Raw genomic sequence first — 15,621 nt, forward strand, 5'->3', positions numbered from 1 at the left:
CAAAAAAGAAATGAATGAATAAGGCAATGGTGAACCTGCTCATTATTCTCAGTGTTTCACTTTAGAAAGAGTTCACAAAGCTCCCCATGCTCATGTCCAGTAAGGAAATACTAGAGAATGGACTTGTGGACACAGTGCAGAAAGGAGAGAGTGGGATGAATGGAGAAAGTAGCATTGATGTATATACATATGTATAGGGCTTCCAAGGTGTTGCTAGTGGTAAAGAACCCACCTGCCAATGCAGGAGACTTGAGAGACACAGGTTCAATCCCTAGGAGGGGAAGTTATATACTACCATGTGTAAAGTAGATAGTTAATGAGAAGCAGCTATATAACATAGGGAGCCCAGCCGGTGCTCTGTGATGATCTAGAGTGGTGGAATGGTGGAGGGGAGGGAGGCTCAAGAGGGAGGTGATATATGTATGCTGCTGCTGCTGCTAAGTCGCTTCAGTCATGTCCAACTCTGTGTGACCCCACAGATGGGAGCCCACCAGGCTCCTCCATCCCTGGGATTCTCCAGGCAAGAACACTTGAGTGGGTTGCCATTTATAATTTTGGCTAATTTGAACTCTTGTATGGTAGAAACCAAAACAGCATTGTAAAGTAATTTTCCTCTCATTAAAAAAAGTTTAAACAAACAAAGAGTTAGCTGTTGGGACTTTCCTGGTGGTTCAGTGGTTAAGATTTCACCTTCTAGTGCAGGGGGTGTAGGATCCATCCTTATTAGGGGAATTAAGACCCCCATGCCTCACAGCCAAAAGATAAAATAAAACATAAAACAGAAGCAATATTGTAACAAATTCAATACTTTTAAAATATAGTCCACATCAAAAAAAAAAAATCTTAAAAAAAAATAAAGCTATTTGTCATGCGGTGTCTGCTCCAAAATCTACCTTCCCATCTGCTACCTGTCAATGGCTTTAGAAGAAGTTGTTTTTCTGATTTCCCTGGGATGAAGGCCTGAGGATGATTTCTGTCTCCAGTCCATTTCTGTAAATATGAAACCGCAGTCAGTCACTGCACACTCATGTCTCCCTGAGAGCAGGTGAAGGCAAAATAAAGCCGATGAAGGTTCAGGTTGCTTTTATTCAATCTGTTTTGTCTGGTTCTTGGTATCCAGATTATCTGGAGTGACATGATTCAGGCTGAGGTTCTCATATGAAGTTCTCAGACTTGAAAGTGAAACAGCATGAAGCAAGCCATGGTTGTTCACCATGATGCCATCAACAGCCTTCTCGTTTACATGTAAATGAAAAAAAAAACGGAGGAAAATCACCTTTGTGATTTTGCATTATTAAATTAGCTATTCCAGGAAAGGTTGAGATGAGGTGAGTAAACACCTCATCAAAATCTACAGACGCAATCAGTGGAGAAAACCTGCGTCAAACGTTATGTGATCACTTCCCTTTTAATATTTCCTACTTGCTAATCTCGCTGGTAGGATTAGGACGGTCTGTATCATGAATAGCAATGCAACCCCTTGTCATGGTAAGGCTGGCAGTGCAGTGGCAAGGATAATGGTCTGTCATTCCTGCTTATAGATGTTGTTAACCTCTAAGCAAACTGTGTAGTCCGTCCTGCTGTGAGTTCTTACACAGAAGTTTGATCCTCAGCACCTAAGCAAACTCTCTATTACCTACTGTTATTTTTTAAATGAAGTTCGAAATTCACCATTACATTATCTTTTTTCTTCTATTTTCTCCTGACTATTTCTCGCGTCTAATAATTTCTTTTACCCATAGTAGTCCGCAAAGCATATTTCAAATGCTTAAATGCTCATGTCCCCCCAACCCTGACTCAGTGCACGCACACACACACACACACACACTGACATTTGCTATAGCCCATTGCCCTGTTGGATGTTTCTCAGTTCCCAGAGATACACCTGGAAAATGTAAAGAACAAAGTTGTCACTTTTACCTAAACCAGCAGTTGTTTGCAAAGTGAGAACTGTAAGCTTCATGCCTGGGCTTAACCTTGAGTGCTTAGGAAAGGGTAGATTCTCTAAGCCAGAGGGGCTTCCCAGGTGGCACTAGTGGTAAAGAACCAGCCAGCCAATGCAGGAGATGTAAGAGACAGGTTTGATCCCTGGGTCGGGAATTTCTGCTTGGAGAACCCCATGGACAGAGGAGCCTGGCAGTCTATGGTCCATAGGATTATGAGTTAGACACGACTGAAGTAACTTAGTAGGCATACATGCACAACATAAGCCTGATCCTTCAACTTCCCTGAATTGAATTACTGGAAGTGCTGAGGAATTTGCAGTTTTTAATCAGTCAATTTCTTTGGGTGATTCTTCCATGAATTACATTTTGACTGACACTGAAACATATAAACATAAAATTTTAATTCTCTGTTTCTTCTCCTGCCTCTTTATGCAACTAACCAAGGTTGCACTAGCAGCATCAGATTTCACACTGTCCTATTCCCTGAAGTCTGGTCCACAGATGTCTCCAGCATCACTCCTTGCTCCCTGCCACACCATCTTGCTGCTTTCTACCGAAAGTGCACTTTTACATGACTCTGTGGCCAGGGGCCACTGGGAGTGATATCCATTCCCTTATGTAGTAAGGATAAGAGATCTCCACCACCCTCTATAGTCACTGGGAGAATAGATCATAGGTTACTCAGAAGCTGCTTCATCATGTGGGGTTCATTCTATCAGCCCACTTCATATAGGCCATCAGCTTGCAGCTTGCATGACTCCTATAACGAGAGGCAGAAGTAGGAGGTAGGGAATTCCTAATAAATAACAAAGAGAGTCCACAACATCCCTTGGGTCAACATGTCACCCTTTCACTAAAAGTCAGGATTCTCAAAACAAACAAAAAAAAAAAAGGAAGAGATGAGAAGAGACGATTCTCCTCTCATTTAAATTACCAGCCATTGAGATAATTGCTCATGCTTTCACTAAACCCAATAAAAGGAAAGGTAAACCCACATGCTATAGTGGGTGGGGAGAAAATTAAAATAATAAGATGAATTGAGCAGAGGTTAAAGGAGAAAGCCTATACTTTTTAATAGAAACCACTCATGGCTTAAAGGATTCATTATGTTAGCTGTTTATTCAATTTTAGAATATTATAGCTGAAAGAGTCTCCTAGGTAATTAAATTAATTTCTTCTCTGACTTCTACCTTCTCTTTGAAGATCTCAGGATTCATGAGCTCATATTAAAAAGCACCTTATTCCAATATTTTAATTATTTTTCCAGAAAGTTCTTTCCCCCCTTTCAGTTGAACCAAATTCTTCCACTTTCTAATTTCCACAGAGGGTTCTGAATCTGCTCTCATGTGTCCCATTATCAATCTCAATCCTAGACCTGCAGGGTAAGCCCTTTATATAATGAGGACAATGCTCACAACCGTATTCTTGGGCACAGGAAGGATTCCTTCTCCATGACATTTTCAAGTTCCCTGGATCCTTGCTGTGTTTGCCTCTGGAGAAACGCATTTACCCACGTCTTTTAGAATGTAGCTCTCTGAACTGAATAAGATAGCCTAGGTGTCGCTGGGCAGCTAGCTTATCATATTATTTGTTCTGGACACCGTGTTTTTATAGTGCAACCTAAAATTTCATTATTTTTGCGATTATCACAATAATATATTCACATAAACTTAGAGTCAGCTAAAATTTTAAGTTGCTTCCTCACCACACACCACCTCCATGCTGGTATTTAGCCATCCCTCCCAAGTTTTATACTTTTTTTTTCTGTTTTTTAAATGTTTAATGCGGAACCAAATGCATTTACTGGTAAAAAATTTTATCTTTTTTTCCTTGAATTATTCAGTTTACAGAATGAAAGCTGACACTTTGCCCAGGATTTAAACTTTTCTTCCAAGCACCATGCCATCCTCAAATGTAACTGACTTGATCCTTTGGAGGAAAATATTACACAATGGCAAATTTCTTGATTTTAAAAATATTTTCATGATCTATTTCTTATTTAAAAATAAATAGACCAAGTTATTATTTACCAAATCATCTGTACATATTAATACATACACACAGACACACATACTCACACATATATGGGCTTCCCAGGTGGTGTTAGTGGTAAAGAACCTACCTGCTGATGCAGGCATATACATATATGTATATATATATGTATATGCCATAGAAATTTTATGATTCTATTCATTTCTATGACATATATATGACAGATACATGCATGTATGCATGCTAAATCACTTCAGTTTTGTCTGACTCTTGGCACCTCTATGGACTGTAGCCCCCCAGGCTTCTCTGTCCATGGCATTCTCCAGGCAAGAATACTGGAGAGGGTTGCCATACACTCCTCCAGGGGATCTTTCTAACCCAGGAATCGAACCTACATCACTTGCAGCTCCTACATTGCAGGGAGATTCTTTACCCCTGAGCCACCAGGGAAGACCATATGACAGATATATATCATATATTAATCTATCCAATTAGCCATATCAGTCATATCTAGAAAGTAAGTTTGTGTAATACCATTTAACTCTAACTCTATGTTTGCATTGTTCACTTAAGAAGGCCTTCTTATCTCTCCTTGCTATTCTCTGGAACTCTGTACTCAGTTGGGTATATCTTTCCCTTTTTCCTTTTCCTTTGGCTTCTCTTCTTTTCTCACTATTTGTAAGCCCTTCTCAGACAACCACTTGGCCTTCTTGCATTTCTTTTTCTTTGGGATACTTTTGGTCACCACCTCCTGTACAACGTAACAAACCTCCATCCATAGTTCTTCAGGCACTCTGCCTACTAGGTCTAATCCCTTGAATCTATTCATTACCTACACTGTATGATCATAAGGGATATGATTTATGTTATACCTGAATGGCCTAGTAGTTTTCCCTAATTTCTTCAATTTAAGCCTGAATTTTGCAATAAGGAGCTGATGATCTAAGCCACAGTCAGCTCCAGGTCTTTTTTTATGCTGACTATAAAGAGTTTCTCCATCTACGGCTGCAAAGAATATAATCAATCTGATTTTGGTATTAACCATCTGGTGATGTCCATGTGTATAGTCTTCTCTTGTGTTGTTGGAAGAGGGTGTTTGCTATGACCAGTGTGTTCTTTTGGCAAAACTCTGCTAGCCTTTGCCCTGCTTCATTTTGTACTCTGAAGCCAAACTTGCCTGTTACTCCACGTATCTCTTGACTTCCTACTTTTGCATTAATCCCCTATGATGAAAAGGACATCTTTTTTGCTGTTAGTTCTAGAAGTTCTTGTAGGTCTTCATAGAACCATTCAACTTCAGCTTCTTCAGTGGTTGGGGCATAGACTTGGATTACTATGATGTTGAATGCTTTGTGATGTTGAAAACAAACTAAGATCGTTTTGTCGTTTTTGAAATTGCACCCAAGTACTGCACTTCAAACTCGTTTGTTGACTATGAGGTCTATTCCATTTCTTCTATGGGATTCTTGCCCACAGTGGTAGATACAGTGTTCATCTGAGTTAACTGTGTCCATTCTGGTCCATCTTCTTGCCATCTCCTGCTTGACCACATACAATTTACCTTGATTCATGGACCTAACATTCTAGATTTCTATGCAATATTGCTCTTTACAGCATCAGACTTTACTTTCACCACCAGACAAATCTATAATTGAGAATCGTTTCTGCTTTGGCCCAGACTCTTCATTTTTCTGGGGTTATTTCCTGCTCTTCTCCAGTAGTGTATTAGACACCTACTTACCTGGGGAGCTCAACTTCTGGGGTCATATCTTTTTGCCTTTTGATACTGTTCATGGCATTCTCAAGGCAAGAATACTGGAGTAGTTTGCCACTCCTCTCTCCAGTGAATCATGTTTTGTCAGAACTCTCCACCATGACCTGTCTGTCTTGGGTGGTCCTGCACACCATGGCTCATAGATTCATTGAGTTACGCAAGGCTATGATCAATGTGATCATTTTGGTTAGCTTTCTGTGATTGTGATTTTTGTTCTGGAGGCTGTGGAATTGTAGTTCTTGCTTCTTCTGTCTTCCCTCTCATGGTTGAAGATAAGAGGCTGTGCAAGCTTTCTGATGGGAGGGACTGGCTTTAGGGAAAATGGGGTCTTGCCCTAGTGGGCAGGGCCATGCTCAGTTCAGTTCAGCACAGTCGCTCAGTTGTGTCCGACTCTTTGCGACCCCGAGGACTGTTGCATGCCAGGCTTCCCTGTACTTCACCAACTCCCGGAGGTAACTCAAACTCATATCCATCAAGTTGGTGATGCCATCCAGCCAACTCATCTTCTGTCATCCCCTTTTCCTCCTGCCTTCAGTTTTGCCCAGCATCAGGGTCTTTTCCAATGAGTCAGTTCTTCGTATCGGGTGGCCAAACTATTGGAGCTTCAGCTTCAGCGTCAGTGCTTCCAATAAATATTCAGGACTGATTTCCTTTGGATTGACTGGTTTGATCTTCCAATGGACTCTCAAGAGTCTTCTCCAACACCATAGTTCAAAAGCATCAATTCTTTGGCTCTCAGCTTTCTTTATGGTCCAACTCTCACTTCCAAACATGACTACTGGAAAAACCATAGCTTTAACTATATGGACCTTTGTTGGTAAAGTAGCGTCTCTGCTTTTTAGTATGCTGTCTAGGTTTGTCATAGCTTTTCTTCCAAGGAGCAAGCATCTTTTAATTCATGGCTGCAGTTACCATATACAGTGATCTTGGAGCCTAAGAAGATAAAGTCTGTCAGTACAGTATTTCCATTGTTTCCCCATGTATTTGCATGAAATAGTGGGATCAAATGCCATGATCTCATTTTTTTGAGTGTTGAGTTTTAAGCCAGCTTTTCATTCTCTTCTTTCACTTTAATCAAGAGGCTCTTTAGTTCCTCTTTGTTTTCTGCCATAAAGGTGGTGAAATGCTAAGTAAATCTTTAATTCAATTTTTTGCTTGGATAGGTGGAGCTGTGTTCTCTCCCCATTTGTTGTTTGGCTTGAGGTGATGCAGTCCTGGGGTCTGCAACCTCTGTGGTAATATTGGGGAACCTTTCAGGACTGCTGCTGCCAATGTCCCTGTGATGAGCCTCTTCCAACTCACATCTCCACAGGAGACCCTCAAATACTAACAGACAGGTCTAGATCAGTCTGCTGTGGGGTCATTGCTCCTTTCCCCTGGGTCTTACTGTGCATAAGACTAGAGATCCATTCTAAATAGTTGGAGATACCAAGGGAATGCTTCATGCAAAGATGGGCACAATAAAGGACAGAAATGTCAAGAACCTAACAGAAGCAGAAGAGGTTAAGATGTGGCAAGAATAGACAGAAAAAAAATTATATTAAAAAGTTTTAATGATCTGGTAACCATGATGGTGTGGTCACTCACCTAGAACAAGACATCCTGGAGTGTGAAGTCAAGTGGGCCTTAGGAAGCACTATTACGAACAAAGCTAGTGGAGATGATGGAATTCCAGTGAGCTATTTCAAATCCAAAAGGATGATGCTGTTAAAGTCCTACACTCAATATCTCAGCAACTTTGGAAAACTCAGCAGTGGCCACAGGACTGGAAAAGGTCAGTTTTCTTTCAAATTCCAAAGAAGGGCAATGCCAAAAAACGTTCAAACTACCATACAATTGCTCTCATTTCACATGCTAGCAAGGTAATGCTCAGAATCCTTCAAGCTAGGCTTCAATGTTATGTGAACTGAGAATTTCCAGAAATACAAGCTGGATTTAAAAGCAGAGGAACCAGAGATCAAAATGCCAACATCCATTGGATCATACAAAAAACAAGGGAATTCCAGAAAAACCTCTGGAATGTTTTGCTTCTGATTCATTGACTTCATGCTTCACTGACTACACTAAAGCCTTTGACTTTTTGGGTCACAACAAACTGTGGAAAAACCTTAGCAGGATGGGAATACCAAACCACCTTACCTGTCTCCTGAGAAACCTGTATGCAGGTCAAGAAGCAACAGTTAGAACTGGACATGGAAAAATGGCCTGTTTCAAAATTGAGAAAGGAGTATATCAAGATTGTATATTGTCAGCCTGCTTATTGAACTCCTATGCAGAGTACATTGTGCAAAATGCCGTGTTGGATAAATCACAAGCTAGAATCAAGATTGCTGGGAGAGATCAATAACCTCAGTTATGCAAATGATACTACTCTAATGGCAGAAAGTGAAGAGAAACTAAAGAGCCTCTTAATGAGGGTGAAAGGAGAATGAAAAATCTGGCTTAAAATTCAACATTAAAAAGACTAAGATCATGGCATCTGGTCCCATCACTCCAAGCCCAATAGATGGGAAAAGAGTGGAAACAGTGACAGATTTTATTTTCTTGGGCTCCAGAATCATTGTGGATGGTGACTGCAGCCATGAAATTAAAAGATACTTACTCCTTGGAAGAAAAGCTATGACAGACCTAGACAGCGTATTGAAAAGGAGAGACATTTCTTTGCCTACAAAGGTCCATATAATCAAAGCTATGGTTTTTCCAGTAGTCATGCATGGATATGAGAGTTGGACTGTAAAGAAGGTTGAGCGCCAAAGAATTGATGCTTTCTAATTGTGGTGCTGGAGAAGAGTCTTGAGAGTCCCTTGGAGATCAAATGAGCCAGTCCTAAATGAAACCAGCCCTGAATTGGAAGGACTGATGCTTCTTAGATTGCCCATCTGATGCAAATAGATTGCCAAATATATTGCCCATCCGATGCAAAGAACCAACTCATTTGAAAAGATCTGATGCTGGGAAAGATTGAGAGCAGAAGGATAATGGGGCAACAGAGGATGAGATGGTTGGATGGCATCACTGACTCAATGGACATGAAGTTGAGGAAACTCTGAGAGATAGTGAAGGACAGGAAAACCGGGGTTGCAAAGAGTGGGACATGACTTAGCGAAATACAATAACAATTTATCTCTATCACAATTAAATATTTATGAATGTTCGTAGTTAATGTACTTAACAAATATTTATTCAGCACCTAACACAATGATGGGCATAGGTGTTGAGCATACTGTGCTGTGTGCTAAGTTGCTTCAGTTGTTTTCAACTCCTCGTGACCCTATAGCCCACAAGGCTCCTCTGTCCATGGCATTCTCCAGTCAAGAATACTGGAGTGGGTTTCCATGCCCTTCTCCAGGGGATTTTCTGGATCCAGAGACTGAATCTGCATCTCTGCTATGTCCTGTATTAGCAGTTGGGTTCTTTACCACTAGCGCCACCTGGGAAGCCCTGGTGAATAATTAGTAGCGTGTAATTACCAGTCTAGTGGTGAAACAGAAAATCAGCATATATGCAAACAAGTACACTTATAATTATAATGTGTAATAAATGTGATGATGGAAAAGAACAGATACAAAAAGCAGAATGGATGACCTACTTACATAGGCAGTCTCTACAACTATTTTTTAACCAACTCCATACCAAGTGTTCATTACCAATAAAAAAAAAATCAATTCCATGTCTGTCACAGTTTATAATGACTATTTGGAACTATGTATCTGTTCAAAAGTTTTGTGGCTGTTTGAGTAATCGTTGAAATACCATTATTATAGTTTTGAGACACACAATGTATTTAGTTTTTAAAATGGGAAAAAATGATGATTCAAATTATTCTACTGCCTTAAGTAGGATTCTGAATTTTTAATTTTTGTGTGGAATTCTTAGGCACAAACCCATAATTGTAATCCTTTCTGGTTTGTCCTAAAAGTATAGTTATTGCCAAATGATATCCAGTTAGGAAATGCGTTACAAAGTCTTAAATAGAGAGCCATGCAATTATGTGTTCATAGTTATATCCCTTGATGGTACTAGGTTTACTAGGAATTTCCAGGCTGTAAGCAGTAGCAGTTTTTTTGGAACTTTGTAAAGCCATCATTTGGCTCTGCTATGTAGAGCTTGTTCTCAATAAAATAAGATGAAAGGAACAGCATTAAGTAATTGCATCATTAATGAAAGTAGATGCATTATGTCTGTTCTCATTGTGTCTGTTACTGTGGAGGAGGAATCCCTTACTGTGAGTTTAATTTCACCTGATCGATAGCAGTGAAGCAGGGATCCCTCCATAAAGATGAGCTATAAAATCATCTTCACATGTCAGTTCTATTTTATTTCTCTTCAACATGTCCCCTAAAACAAACTCCAGTTTCAATCTGTTATTCATTCTCTAGAAATTATTATTTACAGCTTAATTTCCAATGGAATCTGTTATTGATTTTTTAATATATTACAATAATTCTTCTTATTCAAAATTTGTGTTGAAAAATATATTTCCATATAAATTTAATTTTATACAAAAACTTAAAACTAAGAAATGTTAAGTGATAAATGTACCATAACTGCTGAAATTAATCCATTTCCGATTAAGAAACTGAAGCAAATGGGCTATTATGCTTTATTGGTTCTATCTATGGTTTCAATATTAACATTATGTTCTCTAGACTTTCTAAAATGTGTTCAAGAAAATACATAAGCCCATTTTTAAAAATTTTCCTTTAATTAAAAAATAGGAACCACCAAAACATTTTTAGATTTCTTCTGCTCAGTTGCATAAAGATCAAGGTTGTGATTGGGAAAATTTGTGTGACTTATGACCTATGACCTCTACATCAATCCATTTTCTAAATAAAATATTGGAAAGTGTATATTTGTCAATACTTAAAAAATGTTGAAAAGAATTCCTGGTGTTTATGGACTACCCTTGTAGGAAAACTGAGTCTATTCCCAACAGCTGGTTATCAGAACATGTTGCACCTCAATCATCAAGATTTCTTGACAAGAAGAAATCTCCTTGCATTTTGGTTACATTTAATAGAAATTATTCATGTAATGCCTCCAAAGAAGTCAAGTACTATCAGAATAGCTGGCTTCCCAAGAGGAATAAATTTCAAGAATTATAATCAAGCTGTCAAAAAGTGCATTTTCTTCATTTTTCTTTTTAACATTCATTTTCTTCTTTAGAATCATGAGTTCATAACGGCCAGAGGTCACACTAATTGTTAGAAATGCAAAAGAAAAACAAACGTATCTGAATCCAACTTTAGCACTTTGCCTTATCCACCTTCTTTCTCTGTCATTTCAACTATTACTAACTTGCTTTTTAATTCCTCTCTCTGATATGATGTGATAGTCATGGGATAGGATTCAGGAGTAAACTTTAGTGTTAAGGTAGACATTTCTACAGAAAGAGCTGATCACTCACAAAAGTGTAGTTACAGAGGCTGGGGAACAATTTTCCAGGCTTCTAATACGTCCTTTCATGTGAAGGGAATTCCAGTAGAGGAGGAGAATGAATTAAATCTGAAGCTGCACCTTTAGAGGAAGAAACAGCATGTGGAGACTTTCTGAGCATTTCCCTAGAAGCCAAGCTGCCAATAGAGGACTGAGCTCCTCGGAGATGTGTGGTCTTCTACTTGGACACCAGGGGACACTTGTGTTGTTAGCTCTGCCTGGTCCAGGGACCAAATCAGCAAGGGTACCTTGAACAGTAAGGAGATAATGCTATCATGAGCTAAGCCACATCCCCCCACCTCACTTTTATCAGTTAAAGTTAACTTTTGGCCTCACTTATCAATTGGTGGAAAATGTGCGTGGGCAAAAAACAGTGGAATTTATTGAGCTTCCCCAAATTCAATATTTTTCTCCCTCATGTGTTTGTCCCTGACCTTCAACCTTACCCCACTCCACCCCTCTACAGGAGTTTAGAACTAGAAGTCTGCCAACTAGTTTCATTTGTGTTTGGGGAATACCCAGTTAAAAATCCAACCTTTCAAAGTGAGATTATGTTACAGGTCAGTACCAAATTCTCACCCGCTAGCTCCTCCTTCAAATTGATAAATATCCCAATTACCCTTTTTTGGGCATAAAATTAGTGGAACTCTCACCAGCCATGACATCTCATGAAAGAAAAATATGGTACAAAAGATTACTATTGATTGACACACTTACTAAATATTTACTTCGCAGCATTGACCCAGTTGGCATACATTTAGATGAACTTCTGAACTCTGGAGTTCTACCATTTGTAACTTGCTACTGAAATAGCAAGACACATGCAGACAAGTTACTCTTTATTCTATTTTTTAGGAGCTTATTTTATCTTTTTAATTTATTTTTAGTATTTTCATTTATTTTATAATTATTTTATTATGTATTATTTTATTTATTATTTTTATTTTATTTTTAATTTATTATTTGTATTTTCTTTTTTCCATTTATTATTATTTTATTAATTGTATTTTATTGTAAATATTGCTTCACAATGTTGTATTAGTTTCTGCTGTACCACAAAATGAATTGGCTATATGTATACTTATATTTCCTCCCTCTTGAACCTCCCTCTCACTCTCCTATCCCACCCTCTATTATTTTTTGTGCTGTTTCTTTTCTCTTTTCTATTCTATTCAAGGTTCTACTCCAGAAATAGTACCCAGAATCTATTAACATAAATATTAGACCAAATAGAGGGCTTTCCAAGTGGTTCATTAGTAATGAATCTGCCTACCAATGCAGAAGATGCAACAATGCTTGGGTTGGGAAGATCCTCTGGAGAAGGAAATATCAACCCACTCCTGAAATCTTGCCTGGGAAATCCCATAGATGCAGGAGCCTGACAGGTTACAGTCCATGGGGTTGCAAAGAGTTGGACACGACTCAAGTGACTAAACAGCAGCAGGAGACCACAACCAAAACTGGGAGCACAAGGCAGAATCGTCACTTTATTGCCACAAGCCTATGGAAACTGGGAGAAATGAGGAGGCTGATTACAGGTCTAGTAGGTTCTGCTCATTGATAAGCAAAGATTTTTCTCACTGTTATTAAAGCACAACAATGACTCTTTAGTCAAGAGGGTAGAACTATCATGCAGGTGACAAGAGAAGAGAAAAGTCCCTCCCTCTGGTTTAGAGAGATTATGGGAGAAGAAGCTAAAAGGAAAAGAGAGTCAGGAATGAGACTGGATCACCTATTCACTTACTGGATCACCTATTCACCTCTCAGACAGACTGAGGACCAGAAGCTATATTGAGAGGAACAGAGTGGGGGTGAGGGGGAGTGGGAAGGATGGGGGACTTGGGTCTGCTGTGAATGCGGGACACCAGGAGGAGATGAACTCATGAGCTGCATTTGTGCCAACTGGAGTTCAAGCAGGAGGAAAAATATTAAAGCACACTCAGAGATATAGCTAGCTAGGTAGCTGTAAATTCTGAATTAACCCTCCCAGGCTCTCTTCAGTGGCCTTGTGGCATGCATGGGACACTGAAATTCTCTATTTCCTACACAGATGCACCATGCCCCAAGTTCTATTTTGTATTTATTTGTTATTATTTATCTATCTATCTATCACTTATCTATCATTATCAATTACTTATCTATCTATTTATCTATCGTTTGATTGTTATTGACCTGCCAGCTCAGTGTCACAGAATTTCAACCCAATTGGGCAAATCTGGGTTTGGTGATGTTTCAACAACACCTCGCCTCTCTTCTCCTGGCTGTCTATACCAACTAGCTGCTTACCCTTATGTCAACGATACTGAGGAGGAAGGGAGGCCCAAACGAGTCCTCCTGGGTCACTCCCTCTTGACTTCTGCATTCAAGGCCAGCTGTTTCTGAGCAAGGAATCTCTCTGTTGTCTTGAAAGAACACACGCTCTCATGTTCCTTAAGGTTTTGAGTCAGAGGCACAATGAGAAAAGTTGGTGTTCATAACCACTGTTGCTGTTCAGTCGCTAAGTTGTGTCTGACTCTGCAACCCCATGGACTGCAGGACTCCAGGCTTCCCTGCCCTTCACCATTTCCCAGAGTTTTCTCAAACTCATGTCCATTGAGTCGGTGATACCATCCAGCCATCTCATCCCCTGTCTCCCCCTTCTTCTCCCACCCTCTTTCTTTCCTAGCGTCAGAGTCTTTTCCAATGTGTCAGAGCCATTAGCCCTTTAAATTCAGTAGGATGTATTCAAGTGCCTATGGTTCATAAGCCATCCTATCAAACCTGACAACTCAGTGAAGCCCCTCCGGAGGGAGGAGTCATTATCACTTTTCATCTGGATGTTAGGATCCTAGGAGATCCCCTTGAGAGCAACAGCCCTGAGAGGGATGTACACGCTTAAGGTTACCAAGGAGATAAGAGGGCTCCTCGGCTTCCTAGAGGCAAAGGTCATGCTCCCAAGTGTTCAAAATGTTTCATCTCTCTTTGTCCTGTCATTTCTTGACAAAGTTTTTTTTTTTTTTTTTTTTAATGTTTATAAATAGATGCCACAGTCCTCAGAGCCCTCTGGTGAGCAAGCGCTTGCTCTGAAAATTCATTGTGAAACCTCGCTCTCCGCTCTTTGGTAAATTCTTCCCTGTTCTGAGGAAAATTTATGGAGATTTCAAAACCAGAAAACACCGAGGAATCTCAAATTTTTAAAGTACTGTTAAGAAGGGATTTGGATGATTTAAAACACTAGTTTCCACATGATGAGTGTTACACTGGGGACAGGTGGAAGCTCTTGTAACATCTTGACTCTTCCAGCAGCTTCCTGGCTAGTTTCTCCACTTGTCCGCATCCTGACTGTTTTCAACATGGTAGCCAGAGAGTAACTTTTTCAACTATACCTCAGGTTGAGTGACTTAAAAGCCCATGATGGTTTCCCATCACACTACAATCTCAAATTCTTGCCAGAGCCTACATACTTCTACAAAGAGGTTGTTGTTGTTTAGCCATTACATCATGGTTGACTCTTTTGCGACCCCATAGATTTTACCCTGCTAGGTTCCTCTGTCCATGGGACTTCCCAGGCAAGAATACTGGATCGGGTTGCCTCTTCCTTCTCTAGGGTATCTTCCTCACCCAGGGATTGAACCCACACCTCCTGCTTGGGAGGTGAATTCTTTACCACTGAGCCACCTGGGAAGCCCTCTACAAAGAGGTATCTCCCTTGAAAATTCATCTCCTACAACATTCCTTCTTACTGACTCTGTTCCAGCCACATTTGCTATGCCTTTAACTCATCAAGTCAACTCTATCTACTCTTGGGGCACTTGCACTTGCCATTCCCTCTGCCTGGTAATCTCTTCCCCCACATATGGATATGCTCACTCCATCACTTTTTAAGAGTATCTGTTAAAAATCAGCTTCTTAAAGAGGGAGACTCTAACCAATGTAAAAGAACACCCTATAGTCCCTTTATCTTCCTATTTTGCCTTCTTTCTTTCAAACCACTGTCTGATATTACATCACATATTTGTTTAGCTGCTGTCTCCCTATAATAGAAGAAATGTTCTGTAAGATCAAGAAATGGATTTAGTTTCCAATATATAGAGTAATGCAACGTTAGTCACTCAATGAATATTTATTGAGTAAGTGAACTTTATCTTAGGTGTGTTATAAATAAAATCAGTATGTTGATGTGATGTGATATTGTTGGTTACTTGGTTCTTACAGTTTCAGACAGGTGTGTAATTGGTAGACATAAAAACGTAACATATGTACCTCATCAAATTAATTTTGGGTGTCAGAAGTGGCAAGCCTATTTGCTGACTCTTTTCCAAAATTCAAACCATGCTGGTCTTTTTGATAAGATCAATAAAGAATTGAAAAAGCATATTTACGTAGATTGTCCATAGATATAGAATCTAATTACATCATTTTTTATAAAAATCATGAACTGGAGGTTGCATTTAATACTTACTGGTAAATCTCAAACCAGAGAGTAATTGG

The sequence above is a fragment of the Giraffa tippelskirchi genome, chromosome 9 (genome assembly GCF_054371585.1).
Source record: "Giraffa tippelskirchi isolate mGirTip1 chromosome 9, T2T-mGirTip1v1.2.pri, whole genome shotgun sequence".
NCBI classification, from domain to species: domain Eukaryota; kingdom Metazoa; phylum Chordata; class Mammalia; order Artiodactyla; family Giraffidae; genus Giraffa; species Giraffa tippelskirchi.